At 36.0% G+C, this 21,809-nt stretch overlaps 1 long non-coding RNA gene across 1 annotated transcript; it reads right to left on the reverse strand.

Annotated features, from left to right (window-relative positions):
* Positions 1-18,543: 18,543 nt before the first annotated feature.
* LOC149389835 (uncharacterized) lies at positions 18,544-19,288 on the reverse strand. The gene is made up of 3 exons (XR_016300507.1): positions 19,165-19,288; positions 18,792-18,940; positions 18,544-18,589 (listed from the first exon to the last, which is right to left on the reverse strand). It is a non-coding gene; the product is annotated as an uncharacterized LOC149389835 (long non-coding RNA).
* Positions 19,289-21,809: the final 2,521 nt, after the last annotated feature.

Here is a 21,809-nt window from a genome sequence, read left to right on the forward strand (position 1 = left end):
TACAAGTGATCATTGACTTACCTTTATAAGGTCAAGTAAAGTCGTTCGTTAGTAAATCAATCTACTATAGAACACATTAACACTTCGCATACAGTTAGATCATACACTAGGGTTTATATATACTGGATAATAAGTCCCCTATCATGGGTGTAACCAAGACTAGTTGTACCATAGCATGTTACAATCTCATCACCACTATCTATAGTGTGATATCATCGAACATATTCTTTAAGAACTGTTATTGACCTATCCATTACTTGGTTATTACATAGCAGATCCTTATTGGCGTGTTCATATTCAATATACACAGGACTCAAGGTTCTACTATATTAATAATAACTTAGTATCTCACTATTTCTAGAATTCATCGTGTTTTACACACTTTTTAGATTTCTTGGAAATTGAGCATTGTCAAGGGACTAATGGTTAGACCTTTTAATGACAATGTCTTTAGCCTCGCCAGTTGAGCTTTATATACTTTATGTCAATAAGTATATTTGATATCATATGGAAATAGCTAATTGAAAACTTAGGTTATAGAAACGGTCAGCTCAGTCAATTTCCTTGTGTCAGTTATTGACACGTGTTTAAGGAGTTACTCATATTGATCATTCTCGAAATATCGATTTTATTCGATAAACTCTTAAGTAAAATCGTACTTAGTTTATTTCATTCTTGGATCAACCTTTGTGGATGTTTTTAGTAGTTTCACTACTTTGATCCATGTCTTAAGTTTTTCAGAACTTTATCCACAAGGATAGTTAAACTTCCAATTAGAAGACCCAATGAATCGGTTGGTGGTATCAGAAGAGCATCATTATTGCCAACGTCTCTAATCAAGGGCTCAAACCCCTTTTGTACCATTAAGCTTTATTTAAACTTGAACGCATTCATTAATCATATATAGATCCCTTCTAATCCATTAAGTCGAAGACTTAGCTAGTAGATCTATTAAATTGGGTTTTTATGACATCTTTAAGTTATAGTGATGTTCGTGATCAAATCTTTCATAGAGTGAAATATATTGGTGATGGTATTGAGGAGACGAGGGTCTTTGCAAGGACGCTCCCACTATTTCATTAACACTGTTCATGAGAAAAATATCATTTTTCCTTTAGTTCTATTTATCGATTTATCGAACCATGTGATAAGATAATTTTCAATTAACCTTTCACTCAAATTATTTAATGATAGCAATACGTCATCATTTATGATGAGCTTGATCATGTGAAGGATGTTGCTATGCATTGAACAACAAGTGGCTAGATTCGGAACCTCTTAAATTATTTAATGATAGCAAGACGTCATCATTAATGATGATCTTGATCATGTGAAAGATGTTGCTATACTTTGAATAATAAATGATTAGATTCGGAACCTCCCACTCAATCGTTAAACATCAGTGACTATGATCCAATTAAGGATGCTCCCACTTAATAATTTGAAAAGACATAGGGGCTAGGGTCCTTTAAAGGATGCTCCCACTTATTTAGTTAACTAGAGTAGCTAGGTTCTTAATAAGAAAGCTCCCACTCTTTTGGTGAAATAGAGTAGTTAAGTTCCAATTAAAGAAGCTCTACCTCAATCAATGAAATAGAGTAGCTAGGTTACAATTAAGGAAGCTCCCACTCATTTGGTGAACTAGAGTAGCTAGGTTCTTATTAAAGAAGCTCTCACTCAATTAGAGAAATAGAGTTGCTAGGTTCCAATTAAGGAAGCTCTCATTCATTTAATGAGGTATTATTGGCTAGGATCAATGATGCTCCCACTAGCTCATCATCATTAACACTAACTTTTGTTGTATTTCCTTATTACCTTTTATTCGCACAAATCATTGTTGAAACAAGATAACTTTTCTTTAGACGCTCTCAGAGCTCCAATGAGTTCTTAAACATACAAACATATTCAATTATAAGAAATAAAGCAATTAAATGCATATTTAATTTCTAACATATATTTAACTAATAGAACATTATAACGCTCACTTATAGTGTATGAATGGATCACTAAGTCCTTCATACTCTATAACATCCAAATTTTTAAGCATAAGGCATTCATGCATAAACATTATCATAAAAACTTCAATTGCATTCCAGGAATCAAAGAGGGAGTAATATTCAGATGACACAACCATGTGTTCATAATCAATATAAAACATAATATAATTTTTAATAGAAAAGAAAAGATTCATCCTATCTGAAATAGCCACAAAGGCTACAGTTCAGAAAACCTTGGATGATAAAGACACATCAATATGTTCAAGATATCAATCCAAAAATGAAACTAGCAAGAAATTAGATCTTCAGATGGAGCATCAGCTTCTCTACAACTCAGGCTTGAATCCAACATTGTTCATCAAGCTCATCAACACTTGCGTGCTTCATCAGATCTACTCCACAACAAGAGAAGAAGTATGCTCATGAATAATTATCCTCAAAATATTTTTAGGATATCTTTAATCATGAATTTTAAGGTGGCACACCAGTATTCTTCTTGTTTTTCTCAAGTTGTCCAAGTACAAAGGATAGTGCCTTCGCCAATGGCCTTCAGTGTTGCAGTGGTGACATTTACCAACGATTTTTTGCTTATTTTCTTTTCCTTTTTCACTCCTCTTGAAGTTTTTCCATTCCATCTTAGTCGGAGCTTTCCCCTTTGAGGTACTAGGTCGTGCCTTAGATGACTCAGCACCAGAAGTCCATTCTTCTTGGTTTTCTGAGATGAACTATTGTCAGCATAATTTGCCGACCCTTTGGTCTTCACATGTCGAGTGATAGACTCGAAAATCTGTAATTCATTCAACAACTGAGATAGTCCATAACTCAACTAATTCATGATGTAGTTGGATGTGAACTGTATGAAGTCACTCGAAAGGGAATTCAAGATTACTCCCACGTGAGTGACCTCATCCATCTGTGCCCCATGGAGTTCAGCCTAGATGAAGTAGTTAGTCATTTTCATGACATGATCCCTCACCGAGGTTCCCACAGCCATCCTAGTGTTAGTGCACTTACGGGTGAGCTCTATGCGGGCTTGCTCGCTTTGCATCCCAAACATTTCCCGCAGCGAGTCAAGGATTTCCACGGCACTCTCCTTCCCTTCCTATTTTGTTCGCAATATATTAGATATGCTCATGAGCATGTAGGCCATAGCTTTGTTGTTGGCTATGACCCACTTGTCATAATCCTCCCTTAAGTTCTTGGAGGCATTAGGAGCAAGAAAGGCATGTCTCTCTTCAGTGAGAATAAAGCGTATGCTTTCACTCACTAGCACGATATTAAGGTTTGACTTCCATTTCGGGAAGTTATCACCAGTGAGAACGTCCTTCAACAACAATGCCATAATAGGGTTCGACATGCTTACTACAATTTATAACAACAATTATTAGCAATATGAAAAGAAATAACTATATAAAAAAGAGTTTAGGATATAAAAACATAATGCACAAGCACAGGTAAAAATAATAATCTCTAAAAAGACCCAGTTTTTATATTCCATGGTAATTCACTAATACCTACAATCCGTTTCACTAAGGTGACGTAATGGAGTATACCTAGCGAAAATGAGGACCATCTCAAATTAGTAAAGCAATCGTGGTTCATACACATTCATAACTATGTTTTACTAACTACCAATTTATAGGAATCGTTGGCCATATGAGACAACCACCGGTCATCTCATACTTGAGTCGACCCAACATTTCAGTAGACAAAGCTTAGCCCGTGTGTGCTAGGTCAGACAAGAGATCCACTTCTCCACCTATCGTTAGAAACACAACCTTGGTATTGGAATGCGCTTACACCTTCCGAAGGGAATGGACCACCATGTCTAAAGATCGCCGGTCATGAGGCGAGCAAGACCACCCTCACAGTGTTGTGTTAATGTTGGAGACCTTACAGACTCAATATACTTTTAGTATTTTAATTTTCCTAGCATTAACATTAATCTAGGTGATCCGCTTAAGTTAACTAAATCGTATTAAAAACTCGAGTGTTTCTAAGCTACCCTTAAAAACATAAGTTCGATATAGTTATTAGGAATTTCGTGACATCTAGTCTTGATTATCCTAATAGTATTCCATCACGGAAAAGCTTCCAGCTAGGAGGGAAGACAACGTCTTTTATTAATCCCCCAGCTTAGCCTCTTATCGGCCTTGTGACAAAACTTTCCGATCTGTTCACCTCATTCATTAATTAACTATCCTAATCTTATTAGATAATTTCAAATTAGAAAATGAAAGCCCATGATAACCCACGACACAAGATCCAAGTTATATCAAGCATGACAAAGCAATTAAATAAACAAGCATAATAAGCAAGCATGGCTTGATTTGGTTTAATCGTATCCTGTTTGACTTTTTATAAACAAAAATAGATGAACCCAATATCAAATCGGTTCAAGGATAAGTTATGGGCCCATATCTATGTCAAAAAAATCAATATGAAACCATTTAAATTAATCAGATGAACGAATCGATTAATAAAGTAAATCACCTAGCTCTGATACCACTTGTTAGAGAAACATGGTGGTATCGGCACGAACAATCGCTGCGATACCACATGTTGGTGATGCACGGGTAGTGTTAGACACGAACAATCGCTCCAATACCACTTGTTGGTGAAACACGTAGGATATCAGACACGAACAATCGTTCTAATATCACTTGTTGTAATTACAGAGGTGGTATCAGACACGAACAATCGCTCTAATACTACGTGTAAGGAAACGAGGGGAGTATCGGATACGAACATTCACTACTATACAACTCGTCAGGATTATGTGCTCATCTTGATAACCATATAAGTTGCGGAAAAAAATTAATTACACTAACCAGAGCTAATTAAAAGGATGGTTATCTAACAAGATCTAGATTTACTTTATTAATTAAATAGTGAAAGCATTCAAACATGTCAAGCAACCAATAAGATCATAGATCAAGACTTATATAGATAACTTACGGATTGGGCTCACGAATAGAATCTTCTAGCTTTCACAATCCGTCTTCAAACGCCTTGAGATCCTTCTTCAAGCTTTCAGATCCTCGTCCTGGAATGCCTTGATCTCCTTCTTCAACTTTCAGATCCTCGTTCTAGAACGTCTTGATCTCCTTCTTCAAGCTTTCAGTTCCTCGTACTCCTCTTGATGACACCGTTGTCTTCCGAACGTAATCTCCAGATAAATAACGAAATACGGCGTGGGACTACACTCTTTAATCTCACACAATCAAGAAACAAATATTGTTTCAAGATCTCACTCTTATTTTCTAAGAACGGAATAGAGCAATTACAAGGGGTATATATATATATATATAGAGAGAGAGAGAGATAGAGAGAGAGAGAGAGAGAGAGAGAGAGAGAATTCGACCAACGCTAGTGAAAGTGGTCGAAATTTGCTATTTAGAAAGCATAAATTCTCTCTTTTCATGATCCCCCTATTTATAGTAGTCGAAATGATATATTCTTGGTAGTTTCCAAAATATATTATTTCATTTTACTATGTTCACACTAGTGAATCTAAGCTTGACCATTGGATCTTATCTCGTGAATCCTACTTTCTCTCTTAGCCATCAGATCAATATCTATGAGATTTTATTTTCTATTTAAATAGAGAACATTTATTAATGAGAGAATAAATGAAATATCTTATTTCCTTTTAAATATTATACTCTCATGAATGAGAATAAAGAACAATATCTTATTTCCTTTTAAATATTATTCTCATTAATATTCATGAGAGAGAATTAAGGACAATATCTTAATTCCTTTTAAATATTATTCTCATTAATATTCATGAGAGAGAATAAAGGACAATAACTTATTTTCTTTTAAATATTATTCTCTCATTAATATTCATGAGAGAGAATAAATGACAATCTCTTATTTCCTTAAATATTTTTCTCTCTCATTTATTTAAACAACTAAAGATAAAATATTGGTAAGTACCAATAATGGGTATGGACGAATTTTTGGCACACGGCCAAGGAGTTTTTGGAGCAAATCCCAATGCATGAAACTCTAATTTTCGTCCACCTCATTTAGTGAAAGGCTCAATTGCTTAAAACCCAATTAATTATTTATTTACTTGGTCCAACAATAAACAAATAAGTAATTGATTAATTATTTACTTGATCAAACAATAAATAATTAATACTACCATAAATAATTATTTAATTATGCAAATACCCGTATTTCAGAATTGATGCTATCAATCACAATTACAGCTTGTGAGATTATAATAATGAAACACATTATTATTAGAGGTTCTTTATGTGAAATCCCAAATTTTAATCTTTCTTAAAAAGCTAAAATTTTTGTGTTCGAGTGACGTTAGTTTTTTTTAGTAAAGTAGTATTGAATGATTTTTTTTTATGTGGTAGTTTTTGAAGTTTTAGTTTTTATGTGTGCTTTTTGGTGTTTTTTTTATTCTTAATACTCTTTAGATTACAAAATATGGATATAATATATATAAGTTATATATTATAAATAAATTCTTGTGTGTATATATATACATACTTAACATATATTATTATATAAATATATATATATATTATGATTATAAATTAAAGTTAATGTATGTAAGTGTGATAGGTGATATAAAAGTATAATATATATATATATATATATATATAGTGTTATGTACGTTAATGTTAATGTATGTACGTTATATAACATAATACAATATTATATTATATAATGTTATGCATATATTACTTATATAAATATAATAAGTAATCTAAATAATGTTAGCATATATTATGTTTTTATAAAAATATAATAATAATAATTAATATATTAATATTAGAAGTAGGATTAGGGTTTGGGCTTTTAGGGTTTAATTAAGTCATATATAAACATCTCATCCTTTTTTTCACGCTTCTTCTCTGCTCTCCATCCCCCATTCTTTTCTTTGTTTGGAAATTCGTAGCTCTAATTAGGTATGCTTTCTTTTCAATCTGGTTCGGATTCTTTAAAAACAGTTCTTAAAACACTTGCCCTGGTTTCAAAAAGTATGGTTTTGCGTTGATTCTTTTTAGAAAAGTTAGATTTAAGTGTCTATTATCTAAATCTTAAATCGAAAAATATTTTTATGAAATACAGAATATTTTCCGATTATTTTTAAATCAGTGCGCAGACCTGAGACCTATTTCCGATTTTCAGATTTTAAACGTTTACCATGGATTAAAATATTTTGGTTTTGCATTGATTCCTTTTGGAAAAGTTAGGTTTAAATGTATTCTATCTAAACCTTTAATAGAAAAATATTTTTATGAAATACAGAATATTTTGTGATTATTTTAAAAACGGTGCGCAGACAGTTTTTGGCAAAACTTTTAAAGTTAGATTTTAACACTTCTTTTATTTTTTATAAATAGTTAAAAAATTATAATGGCCGTGGTTCCTTTACAAAAAGTGATCAGAATTATGTTTTATACGTACTGGCATTTTTACAGTAGTTTTCTCAGAGTTTTAGTTTTTCACCGAAACCCTAATATTCTAGGGTATTTTGGTAATTTCACGTTGAATGTCGTTTCTGAAAATTTCCAGAATCTAAAGTATGTCTTGTAATCCATTTCTAAGCTGATCTCCGAAAATCTCTTCCGTCGATTAGGTTCCGAGCGGCTTAGCTTTTCCGAGCCGTCTAATTTTCCTGAGCCGTCCACGACCAACAGTCGTACCTTCCGAAACGAAGGTGAGAATAATCTCACTGCAACACAGATTAGTTCAAAATAATATACAATAAGTATATGATCTGAATGAGTTAATAATATTTTTTTTATTGTTATTATTTGATTGTTGACATTTGTGTGGTATGGTATGGTACGATAAATTATAAATGATATGTTATGTATGCGGAGTTTATGATATGATATGGTATAGTATGTTATGTAATGATATGATATGATATGGTATGGTATGATAAATTATGAACGATATATTATGATATGCTGAGTTTATGATATCATATGGTATGGTATGCTATGCGATGATATGATATGGTATGATATGTTATGTGATGATATGTTAGAAATTAGAATACTTATATCATGTTCTTTTTCTAGTCATGTTATCATGTTTATTGTATGTCATACGTCATTCGTGCATGTAACAAAAATAAACAAGTGAAAAGATAAAGATAAGCAAGGGAGTCGTACCGCCTCGAGCTACGGAGATCTTAAGGAGAATTTCTCGAGCCGACTTACGGGCCCAAATGGGAAAATTTCTCGGGCCGAGGCCCTAATAAATTTATAAGATAGAGCGAAGTGTGGAACTTGCAACCCCATATCTTCGTCTCTAAAGTGTGCACTGAAATAGGTACGACTACCCTAGGGGCACCCCGAATTAAAAGTTGATAGAATCAAGAAAAGAAAGATCAAGTCACCGTTCAGTTTGAAAATACTAATAACCGGTTCATGCATTGCATTACTCTTTTTATTTTGCGAGCTTTATATTATTCTCGCTGAGCGTAAGCTCATCTCTTCGGAAAAAATATACGTCTGTGTTGTAGGTAAACAACCTATGAGCAAGTGAGGAGGGTGGATCAGCAGCGACGATAGTGAAAGGATTGGGTTATGGTTGCCATTTTCGAAAATAAAAGACTTCCGCTTTGCTTTCAGTTTTTCAATACCAAACCCAAGGTTTTATTTTCATGGTTTATTTATGGTTACTTCTTTATTTATGGTATTTATTTACAATGATAATTTTGGGTTTTAATTTTCGATTATGCAACTTCGACTTTTTGGTTGTTTTCGTTCATCAAGTTTTAAATGAAAATTTATTTTTAGGTCATGAGTTTTCAAACTTTATATTTTAAGTTCTGTTTTAAAAAAAAAAAATCACCTCAAATGTTCTTAAGTTTTGAAAAGTAAGATATGTAAGACGGTCCAAAAAGTCGGGTCGTCACACATTATTCGTCTTATCGAAGCCGAATCGGGGACTATGGACCTAGTAATAGAAGTTTAACAAATCCGATGAAAAGACGAAAAAGTCTTTTATCTTTTTGACATCGATTTGTCTAATCTTGGTTAGACTCCACCTAGGTAAGCCAAGATTGAACTCTCGTTTATACTAGAATTATATTTACTCATCGTGACGAGTGTCCACTGATCTATTCAGTACGTGATCAAGATCCTCCAGGTTCAACCCGTATCGAGAAAGATCAATTAATCCGTTATACATTTCTTGATACATATCTACCCTAAGCACTATTGCTTCCCCAGCGAAAGATTATTTCGAACGTACAAACTTCGGAAGTTCTAGCAATCTATCGGTTCTGGAATCAACCATTAGGTGAGTGAACATTGACCTTCTTTCAAGAAGGCTGGATTCCATATCTATCAACCACTTTCCACTCGAATCATGCTCAGAAAACTCTCAAGACATAAGCTATGATTAGCATGATAGTAGCCTTTTAGAAAATGAGTCAAAGAATTTGGTAACATGATCCAGTGTCCATGATCACTTCACGATTTAGATCAAGTCTCACTGTGACCATCACAGTGACCCTAGTTAATGTGTCGTAACGGTACTTAATCGACGCATCTACAACCAAAGTCTGTCCGGGTTGTACACTTACCACAAGTGTAGAATGCTCGCACGTCGTGATCAACTTTGACTAGTGTTGCGTATATATGACTTTAGATACAAATGTCCTAGCATGTATCAGTCATCGACCATGTTTTAGCAACACCGTGCGAACTCAGGTGCCCAGCACGTGATTCAGTTTAATACGGAGGCTATGGATGATAGTTGCTGTTGATTTTGATATTCAGACCTCAACCCATTAATCATATTATGCTAATAAAGTAAACCATTATTCTATTTAGTAATAATTTATTTATTATTTCTCGTGGGCAAGAATTCCTAACAAGAAGAGCAACAGAGTCCTTTGATAATTTCAAGCCATGAGCATAAGGAGAGGAACAGACTTTGGCACCAGTCATTTTGATCTCTGAATGCTTCTATGCCAAGGAAATAGTGAACTGAACAAAGCCTTTTGAGTGCAAACTGTGTGTTGAGATCAGAGATGAGTTTTGACATCACCGAGGCTCTGTTTCCTGTGACTAGGATATCATCCACGTATACCAGCAAGATGATGAACAATGTGGCTTTCTCAAACACAAACTAGGACATATTTGAGACTGCCCTGTCGAACCAGTGCTTGCCTGAGTCTCTCAAACCAAGCCCTTGGAGCTTGTTTAAGTCCATACAGGGCCCTTTGAATGTGAAAATGTAATTTGGCTTGTCTTTGCAAATAAAGCCCTTCGGGTGAGCCATATACACATCATCTTCAAGCACACCGTTGAGAACTACATTGTTGACATCCAACTGTGGAATATCCAGGCTTTTGTGTATAACAAGAGTGAGAACAACTCTAATCGTCCCTACCTTGTCTACTGGACTGAAAGTCTCAGTGAAATCCACACGTGGGGTCTGAGCATACCCATTGGCTACCAATCGTGCCTTGTACCTATGAGTACAGCCATCGGATTTGAACTTGAGATTAAACACCCATTTATTACCCATAATGATATGATGAGGATGATATGGCACCAAGTCCCTTGTGTCATTGTGATCAAGAGCTCGAATCTCATCAATCATAGCTCGTTTCCAGTTTGGATTGACAAGAGCTTGGCTAACAGATGTCGGTTCCACTGGACCATACTCAACAATAAAGGGGTGTTTGGCGGCTATGAATATTTTTGGGTTGTGTATTCCTGATTTGGCTCTAGTGGTCATGGTGTGAGAGTTAGGAAAAAAGGTGCTAGGCTTGTCAGATGGTAGGACAATGGTGAACTGTTTAGAGATATATGTGGTTGTTGAACTGGGGACTTCAGAACTGGTAACCCGAGTGCTAGGTTAGCAATGTAAATCAGGGTTATTTCTAGTGGTAAAGGTGAGAAGTGTCAGAATTTCTGCTGGCTGATGGTATTGTCTGATATCATGAGTGAGTGTATGATGTGAAAGGCTATGAGTGGAAGACTGTAAAGTGTTAGAGTTGAGAGTTGTACCTTCTTCAAGTTGCTCTTGAACCTGATCTCTACCAATGTTACAACCTGGATTTGTAGATGAAGTTGGAGTGAAACTCAGGGTTGGAAGAATTAAAGGGTTTGACTACACATTTGGACACACTTTAGACCCAAAAAGACTCACATATGGGAACTCAAACTCATTGAAGACAACATTTCGAGTGACATAGATTCTACCTAAAGAACTAATGCGCTTATACCCTTTCTGACTAGGACTATATCCTAGGAAAGATATTTTATGATCTAAACATCAACTTATTTTTGTTATATGGCCTTAGGTCTGGAAACACAGAACTGTCAAATACTTTTAGGAAATTGTAGTTCGGTGATCGGAGGAACAATTTTTTATAAGGACTCTGATTTTGCAACACAGAAGTAGGTAGTGTATTTATGACATATGTGGCAGTGCTAAAAGCATCCCACCAAAATGAGAGTGGCATTTGAGCCTGTGCAAGCATTTTAATCCCTAGTTTCACAATATGTCTATGTTTCCTTTCTGCACATCCATTCTATCCATGAACATGTGGACAGAGGTCTGCACATGGATTCCATGTTCCTTTAAGAAAGGTGCAAATGATCTATATTCACCACCCAAGTCACTTTGAACATTGCAGATTTAGAATTTAAGAGCTTTTTCAACAAAGATTTTAAACTGTTTGAAGGTTGTAAAAGCTTCAGATTTTAGTCTTAAAGGATAAATCCAAGTAAAACATGTGAAGTCATGAACAAAATGGGTGTAGTATCTGTAACCATGAGATGATGTGACTGGTGCAGGACCCCACAAATTAGTGTGAATCAATTGCAAAGGATGATTTGTTTTGGTTTCAGCAATAGTAAAATGCAACGCTAGAGAACACTAGAGACAATTTTAGTTGATGTATGTCCTGGCCTTTTATTAATGGAACAGTGGATATTACAATGCTTGAGAACACTAAAGACAGTTTTAGTTGATGCATGTCCTAGCCTTCTATGCCATAAGTGCCACTTATTTGCTACTGTGTTAACATTGTTCCAAACAGGTGCACTATTTTTTTACTCTAGACTCTATTGGTTTATTGCTAACAAGACTACACTTGACCTTATTTTATGGATGACAAACAACGTTGCAGGATTATAATATAGGACTTGAACGACTCTGAGAGAGGTTTGAACTGAGATGACTTGGAGTTGGTGACATGAGGTAGAGTCTATTTTCAAGATCACCTCGACGAAGCTCCATCCCTGTACTCAAGTCCTTTACAACACAGAAAGTAGGATGAAATTCCACAAAAACATTATTATCATTGGTTAGTTTTGATATACTAACTAGGCTTTTCTTGCTTTCTGGTACTCTAATGATATTTTTCAATGTTAGAGGTCGTTTGGTTGCTTTACTATTATTGCATAGTTTAGTAGAACCAACATGTGTAATAACAAGAGTCTTACCATTTCCAACCATTACCTTCCCTTTGCCTTTATAGTCTGAGCTAACTTGTAGGCCTTGAATCTCTGCAGTTACATGATTTGTAGCTCCAGAGTCAGCATACCATCTTGGATCACTAACATTTTCAGGGCCAGCAAAGAATGCAGAGACCGACGTTTCTTCTGTTTGTGGGGAATTCTGGCATTGGTTCTCTGCCTGGAAGGACTCGTCCATCCTATGCCAATAAGCCAACACAATGTGGCCTTGCTTTCCATAAATCTGATAGACCGGTTCGGAGTTTGAACCACGTCCATATGAACGGCCACCACTTCGTCCATGATGGCCTCTTCTTCCTCTTGATCGACCACGTCCACCATAGCTCGTGAAATTGGCCATGGCATTGTGTGCCTCAATCACTGATGAAGAGTTCTGTTGTTCGCTTCGTGTCTTGTGATAATTCCATTGCTTGAACATCTTGAACTGAGATCACAGGTCCAATCAATTCTTGATCAGATAGATCGGTGTCTGCATTTTGCAATTTTTCACTAATAAACTCAACAATCACATCATATTCAACTGGTAATCTAGCCAAAATTGCAATCACAATTTCTTCTTCTGAGACTTCATGGCCTGCGAAGAAGAGCACGTTTGCAATTCGTTCCATTTTGACGAAGTAGTCTGAGATCGTCATGGCTTCTTTCTTCGTTGTCTGTAGCTAAGGCTTTAGAGGCAAGATTCGTGCTCTAGATCTCAGAGCCAAAAATTTCTCAAGTCCATTCCACAAGCAAACCGAGGTTTGAACACGAGTCACAGACTTGAGAATTGTCATGGAGAGAGACGATAGAAGCCAACTAATAAGCAGTTGATCTTCTCGAATCTACTTCTCTCGCTTTGGATTGAACTCCGTGGTGACTTTTTGTGAAACCCGACTTTTGTACACGTCAGATTCTGTAAAAATTTCCTCTCATCAATAAATAAAGGAAATTTTCTTCTCTCTCCGTGTTGAATGAATTATAAAATTCACAATCTCTTTCGTTTCAGTTTATCAGAGATGTTCTCTCTATACTTTCTCGTTTCACGTTCTAAGTGAAATTTTAGAATTTCGGAAGAAATTCACAATGAATTTGGATGAATCAATAAGGAAATGATGAATTTCGATAATCCGAATATAAGGAAAAAGATTTTTGAAAGCACTTGGACGCTATAATAAATTTAAGTGCTTGAGAAAGAAGAAAATAATATTTAAGGTTGACGAAATTTCAGAATAAGAATATTCGAGTCAACTCGATATTATTTTTACTTTCCGAATAAAATTATTCGGAACATACTCGGATATTTAAAAAAATCCCGAGAGTAAAAATAAATTTCGGAATCCCTTAAATATATTTAAGATGACGGGAGTTAATGAGAATTTTCTCGGTTATATCTCGAGAATATTTTCAACTTAATTAAGGACAAAGTTGTGAAGTTTTATTTTGGAAGGACTTGTGTGTAACAAAATGAGGGACGAGATTGAAAGAAAAAGTTGAAGAAGGGCTGTTTAGGGAGTAACGTGTCCTTTGAGTAGTGGGCCACCTGTCCCCTGTGTGGCGTGAGGAGGAGCTGCCATGTGGCATTTCTTTCTTCTCCTCCCCTTATTTTCGGCCACCTCACCCTCTCACTCTCTTTCTTTTCTTTCCCTTTCTTTTCCTTTTTCTTCTTCTTTCTCTCTTTTCGTTCTTCTTGTCTCGCGCGAGAAACCCATCTGCAACAAGGAAAAAAAATTCGGCCATTATCATCATCATCACCGAGCCTCACCATCACCACCCGACCTCACCTTTCTTTTCTTCTTCTTCTTTCCTTCACCTTCGCGCGCCATCTTCACCAGCTGGGCTCCTTAGTTCACGCACGCTCCAAGCTGAGGAAAACGAGACTCGCTGAGAGCCGCCGTGACGCCGGAGCAAGAGAAACCACCGGGAAAAAAGTGAGAACCGTCCAAAGAAGCTTGAATTCGTGGATTGAGGTAAGAATTCCTCTCCTTGGATTGAAATTCGAAGCTAGGGTTCATGAGATAGGATTTGGGGGTTTTCGAAATCCGAGTGAAATATGTGAAATTGGTTGGTTTTGATTGTTCATTGAACTCGGTTAGTGATGGTTACAGCTCGAGTATGAGGATTGATTTCAGATTTCTTGGTTTGAGTTGATTTTGGCCGACAATCTCATGAACTAGGTTTTGAATTTGGGGCTTTTTGATTCTGTGTTTTAACTAATGATTCTAAGACGTGTTATGACTCTTTTAGTGTTTGGGTTTTGTTTGACAAGCCTCGTTTTGAATTTTGTTTGATTTTTGGACGAATTTTGGTGATTATGTGAACATGGCTGTGTGATTTAGTAAATATTTTGGTTAGAAATTCTGGATTGATGTTGTTATAAGAGGCTGTGATGATGTTCGTGATTCTGGTTTTTGAAGGTTATCAGGGCGGCTGTGATGTTTGATTTGAGTTTGTTAATTTTGGGTTGTAGTGTTGCTTGGCCGAGAGATGTGGTTGCGTGTGAGCATATTTTGGCCGTTTGATATGTTTGGCCGTTTAGTGACGTAAAGTCTGAGCCTCAAGAATTATTTTGTGATCAATGTTGTGTTATAGCGTTTGGTTACTTGGATTCGTGTTACGTAGCTTGAATTGCTTCAAGTTTTGGGTCGAGATAACGGGATTTGAATTTCAGGATTGATTATGAGTTTGGAATCATGAAATTGACTCGTTATCATATTCGGCTACTTTATTACAGGTCTAGACAGACAAGCGGGAACCGGACGAGTTGAAAGCGACGAAGTCGGGTTTTAAAGATTTTGAAGAAAAGAGCTATCGAAGTAAAGCTCGATTAACTCGTGAGTTTTTTTAAATCGCATAAAGCGTTTAAATACTCTTGGATTTGATTATGTAATATATTTCCTGTATTTAAATAAATAATTTATGATTATTTATTTAACAACGTTTAAGAATTTAATTTAACTATTCGCATTGGAATTCTCGGTTACTTTTTATTCGGATTCATTTATTTAAGACTCATAATCATATTATTGGATTTTATTTCGTATTATTTTCGATACGAAAATATGGAGTCTTGAATAAGTTTGACTTCCGAAAAACCAGAGAATAATAAATTGAATTCTCGAATTTCGAACCGACTCGAATCTAATCTCGACAACGAACCTTATCTTTTCAAGTAGTTTCGAATCCAATAACTAACGAAGTTGAAACTTCCGATTCTAGTTCTCTCGACGCTTCCAGACGTGCTAAAGGTCTCGGGAAGCATGTGAAGCAAAGTGTCCTCCGGAATTCATCAAGTTCTCCGACAAACTATTCTGGGTAAAGAGCCATACAATGAAAGTAATAATGTTAATGACGGGCTTCATCCCGATAAGATCTCCTCATGTAATAGGATAGACAGGTAGGCTGTAGACAGCTCCTGTAAAACGTAATGAACCCTTGTCGACAATGTAGCGGGTGGCATTCCCAAAGTCCCTTTAATGGGAAGTCGATGGGTGGCTTCATGTGAGTCGATGGGTGGCTTATCTGTCATGAGGGAAATATGAACCCTGGAGCAACCAGGGATTGGTGAGGGTTTGATCCCTTCCACCAAACGCGCGTTAAGGCCCTCCTACATGTGCTAGTGGATCCCAGGCGTTAGAACTTCGGCCTTCCGAGGGCTAGACTCGAGTTCTCGGAATGGTTTACTCATCTCTTATGAACGGCTGGGGACTGAAGTGTTGATTGGCCAGTCCACTGATGTAAGGCGCCGAGATGGGTGAGATGGATGAGTTCCTAGGAAATCGGTTGTTAGCTAGATTCCTATATTGTTGGGTGATTGTTTGTTTTAGAACCGAGTTCTAAAACTGTATATGTTCCTGCTATTGAATAATCTTTTACTGTGCTACTTGTATGATTTAACTTCTTTATTCTTCTGAATCTGTCATCTGCATTCATCATCTATATCTATGCATCTCACGTAGTAGCAGGTTAAATATCCTAGTTACTGAGTCGGTGTGACACTACCAGAAATTTGGCCTCTAACTACTGCCGAACGCCGTAGTCATTTTAAGTCGACTACAGTTTACCGACTGTCATCTATTGCACTGGAGTCTTATCTCTTTGATTATGACTCCAGTTTTTTACCGTAGTGTTTCTCTTTTATAAGACTGTAGTTAAAATATATAACTACATTTTATAGATGTAGTCTTACTAGTCTCATCTATAAATACTACAACGTTATGCTGTAGTTATATATAACTCAATTACATAATAAAAAACACTACAGTTTTAACAAGTAGTCTTAATTGATTCGATTAAACAGACAACGGTGTTTTTGTGTCATCTATTGCACTGGAGTCTTATCTCTTTGCCTATAACTTCAGTCTTTTCTGTTGAAGACTACATTGTTTAGCTGTACTTTATATTTATGAAATTATATTTTTACAATATAGACTACATCTTATTTCTGTAGAGCATTTTTTTAATAAAAAGATATATTTAAATACATTTATCATATATAAATATCCAATAAAACACATAATAATAATATCCAAAAATCTCATATTTCATTCAATCAATAATAAATATCATTTACATAAATATGGCATTACAAATTTTTGGAATATAAGTTAGTACTGGAAAGTGAACATCAAGTCTTAAGAGAAATAAGTAATAATTAAAACTATTGAGAACCAAACTAAGAGAGGTGGGTATTGATTACTACACCATTAGGATAACTATTAGAAACCTTGCTGCAAAAACACCAAAGAGAAAAAAAAAACCATAATAAAATCATCAAACCTTCTCTTCAATCGTTCAAGTACTCAAAAGTCTGTAAATATATACTCTTTTCTTTTGTCCATCCCTCCAGACTCTTGCAGCAGCCTATAACAAAGTGAAAATAAAATATCAAGAAAGCAAGAGCATGTAATGGCCGAAATCAGTAATCAATGACTAGTATGCATATTTCAGTTTTTCGATTAAACTTTTGTTTTAATAAATCAAATAAATTTACTTGTTTGTCATTAGCAGGATTCCAATCCGGGTCAAACAAAACAAGTCGATTTCCACTAATCAAATTCATACCGCAACCACCAGCCTTACTGCTCAAAAGTCGATTTACACACACACACACACACACACACACACACACACACACACACATACCTATCTCAGAATTTAATCGTTTTGAATCTGACCACAACCATCTGAATGGTTACTAGCGTTGTCAATATTAATATCTTGAAATCAATATTAATATCTTGTCATAATAACATCAAGGCTTATATACAAATCTTTAATCCATATTAAGTACTTAAAAATTTTCATAGACCCACTGCACTCTTGAAATCAATTAGCTTCGTTGCTGAACTAGGACAGCCTCACTGTTGCCCCGCATTGCTGCCCCGATGTGCTTCAAAGTCACATCTTGCTAATGTAGACTACATCATCCAATGCGCATCATAATTATTAAAGAAAACTAGGATACACATTGATAAGCTTCATTCATAAATCAAGCGACAAACATTAATCAGAATCATCAGGCCCATCACAAAATTCCAATTCAATTCTCATAAACTTTGACATAGAAATAGCCTCAAATAAAAAAATATGTACCAATTTCTCAAGTAAGTTTTTGAATTGGAAGGATCCAACTCAATCGCTTTTGTTTGCATCTGAAATAGCCTATGATTACTTACAAATAAAAAAAATATGTACCAATTGAATCAAGCTCAAGTAGCAATGTTCAAGTCAGAATCCATTAGCACATTATCTGAATCCATTGCTAATTCATTATAATCTGATAAAAAAATAAAACTAAGAATCCAAATGAATAACCATTATTAGATTTAACACAACAAACTCGTTCACACTTGTATTCTGACTACTATCAAATATTCTAACTTTTATTATTACAAGATAACTTGCTTCTATAGTCTAACAAGTAATGAGTGTTGATGAATGCATAGAAACAGATCTGATAACCACGTGGATGAATATTAGCAAGAAATTATTTGCTTTACTTCAACAATATCACTAAGCTCAAATAATCAGATCAACAGCTATATTTTCCCTAAAACGTATGCAAGCCTAACTTCTACAACTTACCTGCTATGCTATGCTTTGGTCTACCGTTTCCATCTCTTTCCTGACCTGTTCAAAGAAAGAAAGAAAAGAATCAAGAGCAGACAAATAGTTCAAAACACTACCAAGCTTGACTAAGCTCATTTGGACTTGTGATTGAAAGGAATGGGTTAAATATTTATTTTTTGTAATGAAACTGAAACAATCAAGCCTAATATGAAATAATATTGGCAGTGGATCATACAAAGATTCTGAAACAATGGAAACTAACAGTAGAAAATGGCGGTGACGAGGAGGAGGAGCAGAGGGCGGCGATGAGGCAGAGGAGCTGGACAGTGAGGTAGGTGATTGTGGGCGTGGTATTTTGAGATCCCCGGCCCTGACTAATGTCATGAACACACCAAGATTAAATCAAAACACCTGCACAAAGCATTTCTTTTTAAAACACAAACTTATAAAATCATCATAAGTTCGTAATAAAAAAGGTTTATTACAACCAAAATAAAATTACATGATGCCAAACATTAAACATCACAGCTTTTAGTTCTCTGTTTATACAAGACAATGACAAAAACAACATCCACAAAAATAAATAATGGAAAGAAACAGTAAAAGAAATCAGACCTTGAGGAAAATATTTTTACCAGTGCAAGACGAGGCTTTCTATGAGTACAACGAAGCCTAGTTTTGTTTGAAGAGAGACTGGACTCTCTCGCTTCGAGAGGCCGCACAGCGCCACTGCTGCCTCCTACGTAAAAGCTCGTCCACATCGAGACGCTGAACCTCATTGTCCAGCCCCGCCTCACTGTCGCTCAAGCGGCAGCTCCGCCATTGTTTGGACAGCGCCTTCGCCGAACCGAACCGCCGTCTTAGGCTTTACGCAGCCCGCCTATGCCGAGCAGCAACCTTGCTTCCGACCCTAGACCCTCAGCCAAACCTGTTAAAAATGCTAAAAATTTGGTATTTAAACGATACTCACCAACCATTCTCGATGAAGCCTTTGTGCCAAATCTTCCTTCTCCGATCACGTTGTTGGAAGAGAAGCTCTGAGTGATGAGCTTGAGCTAGTTCAGTTTTGTAAAACACAATTTGTTAGACACATACATATACTCAAAACACACACACACACACACACACACACACACACACACACACACACACACACACACACACACACACACACACACACACATACACACACACACACACACACACACACACAGATATCCAACTAACCTTGTTTTCTTGTTGTTTCTCGTTATCTGTGACTAAACCAAGAGCATTATCGGACCCAAACACACATCATCAAGTCAAAACCAAGTAAACAACAAAATCAGGCAATAATCATCACAAATCCTAAATTCAATAAAGCCCCAATATGATATTTCACCCATAAGAAAGACGAGAATTGAGAGAGTGGGAGATGGAGGGACTAACGTAACAGCGACATATTTAAAGAGAGAAGGATAACCCCTTGAGGCATATAAAAATTCCAACCAAGATCTCTTCTTCGCCCTCATTGATTATCGAAGAACACGAACCCATATTTTAAAAACCCTAGAAAATTTCCACAAGAAATTCGAAGAAGACGATAGTTAGACCAGAGATCTAAGGTTAGAAGCGCGGCGGCGGTCAAGCGCGGGACGGCAGGGGCAAGGCGGAGAGGAGGGCGATGGTGGTCAGATCGTCGGAGACCCTGACAGAGAGATACGAGATGAGAGAGGGTAGGATCTGAGTACTTACAAAATTATGCCAAATCAAAATAGATAAAAGAATGGTGCAATGAAATTTATTTTGAGTGAATATAAGTCTATTTCTATACTTAGTCGATTTTTGAGTTTTCATCTGCCTCAAAAATCAATTCTTTAGTGGGAAATTTTCCCCCCATTTTAAATTGGTAAAATTTTAGTAATTTTTTTTCTTGTTTTGAGTAATATAACTACTTCTTTATATTTGACTGTAGTCAAATTATATCATATTTTAGTGGGAAATTTCCCTCCATTTTAAAATAGTGAAATTTTGATCATTTTTAATTTTTTGAGTATTACAACTACTTTTTTATATTAGCTGTAGAGAAAAAAAGATAATTAGCTACAGCTTTATATTCGACTAGAGTCTAATATATGCCTAAAAAAAGGTGACCGTAGTCTGTATTCAAAGACTCCATTAAAAGGCTAAACTAGAGTTACAAAAAAAAAAACTGTAGTTGTATCCCATATATCTAGTAGTGTGACTCACCCCATAAATCCCTCTCCTTGTACATAAAGGAATAGCTCAGGTGAAGCAGGAGTGCTAGTCAAGGTAGATCTCATGATGACCTGTGGCATAAGAAGTATCTTTTTGGGAAATGGGTATCAGGTTTTTGAAACCGAGCTTGTATGCTCGTGAAAGTTTTATATTGTTTTTAAAAAAGAACTTTTATAATGTAATAACGTCTAGATAATAGGCCCGAAACTCTTTTTACGTTTTGAATTCGGTAAGCACGATTATGGGCCCGTGCTTACGAATAACAAGCTAGGTTAGTCCGTACTTTTGTAACTCTTTTAAAAGCAAAAATTTTTACTGGGTTTTCAGCGGACTAGCTCTAGGAACCCTTGTTATTCCTTATATGTAAATTAATTTCATTTTCGATGTTGCTTGATAAACGTTTTGTAAATGACGTTTGAAAATGTTTTATGTTCATTTTGTTTGAAAACATAAATGGTTATGAAAATGTTATGGGAAAGGTCGCGCTCCGAGGACGACGGGTGTCCACCGGGCCGTGACAGAGTTTTTGGTATCAGAGCCACAGGTTTAGTCATTTCTGTAGACTGTGAGATCTATTAGTCGACTGAGCATCTTGTTTACGGTATGAGTGTCTACATGTGTTATCTTTTTGTTTATGGTTACTAGGAATATGAGGGTATGAATGTGTTGGTGTGTTGTGTTTCCTGTTAGATTCGTTGAAGTGTCTGAAATGCTATTTTGAGCCTTCTGGCGTCGTTCGGTTTCTGACCTGGCTATTGTTATGTGATCCCTTCAGAATCAGAGAGTAATGGCAGAGGGAGGAGAAAGTCTTGACGCTCGTATCGCAAGGATAGAGCAATCATCGGAAAGACAGGCTAGAGAAGCGCCGCAAAGAGATGAACAACCGGAGAGACAAAACCGTTTGATGACCTTGCTGCTTGAATGGATCGACAGGTTCAACCGGATCCTCATCTAGCTGCCGAGAACGAACCTCAAGAACCTCTTCCAGCCTTACTGGTAGTGAGAGCGGAGGAGCTCAACTATCGTATTCCTGAGGTAGCCC

This window comes from Urtica dioica, chromosome 8 (assembly GCF_054948205.1).
Source record: "Urtica dioica subsp. dioica isolate 48M chromosome 8, U.dioica_male_clone48M_v1_H2, whole genome shotgun sequence".
NCBI classification, from domain to species: domain Eukaryota; kingdom Viridiplantae; phylum Streptophyta; class Magnoliopsida; order Rosales; family Urticaceae; genus Urtica; species Urtica dioica.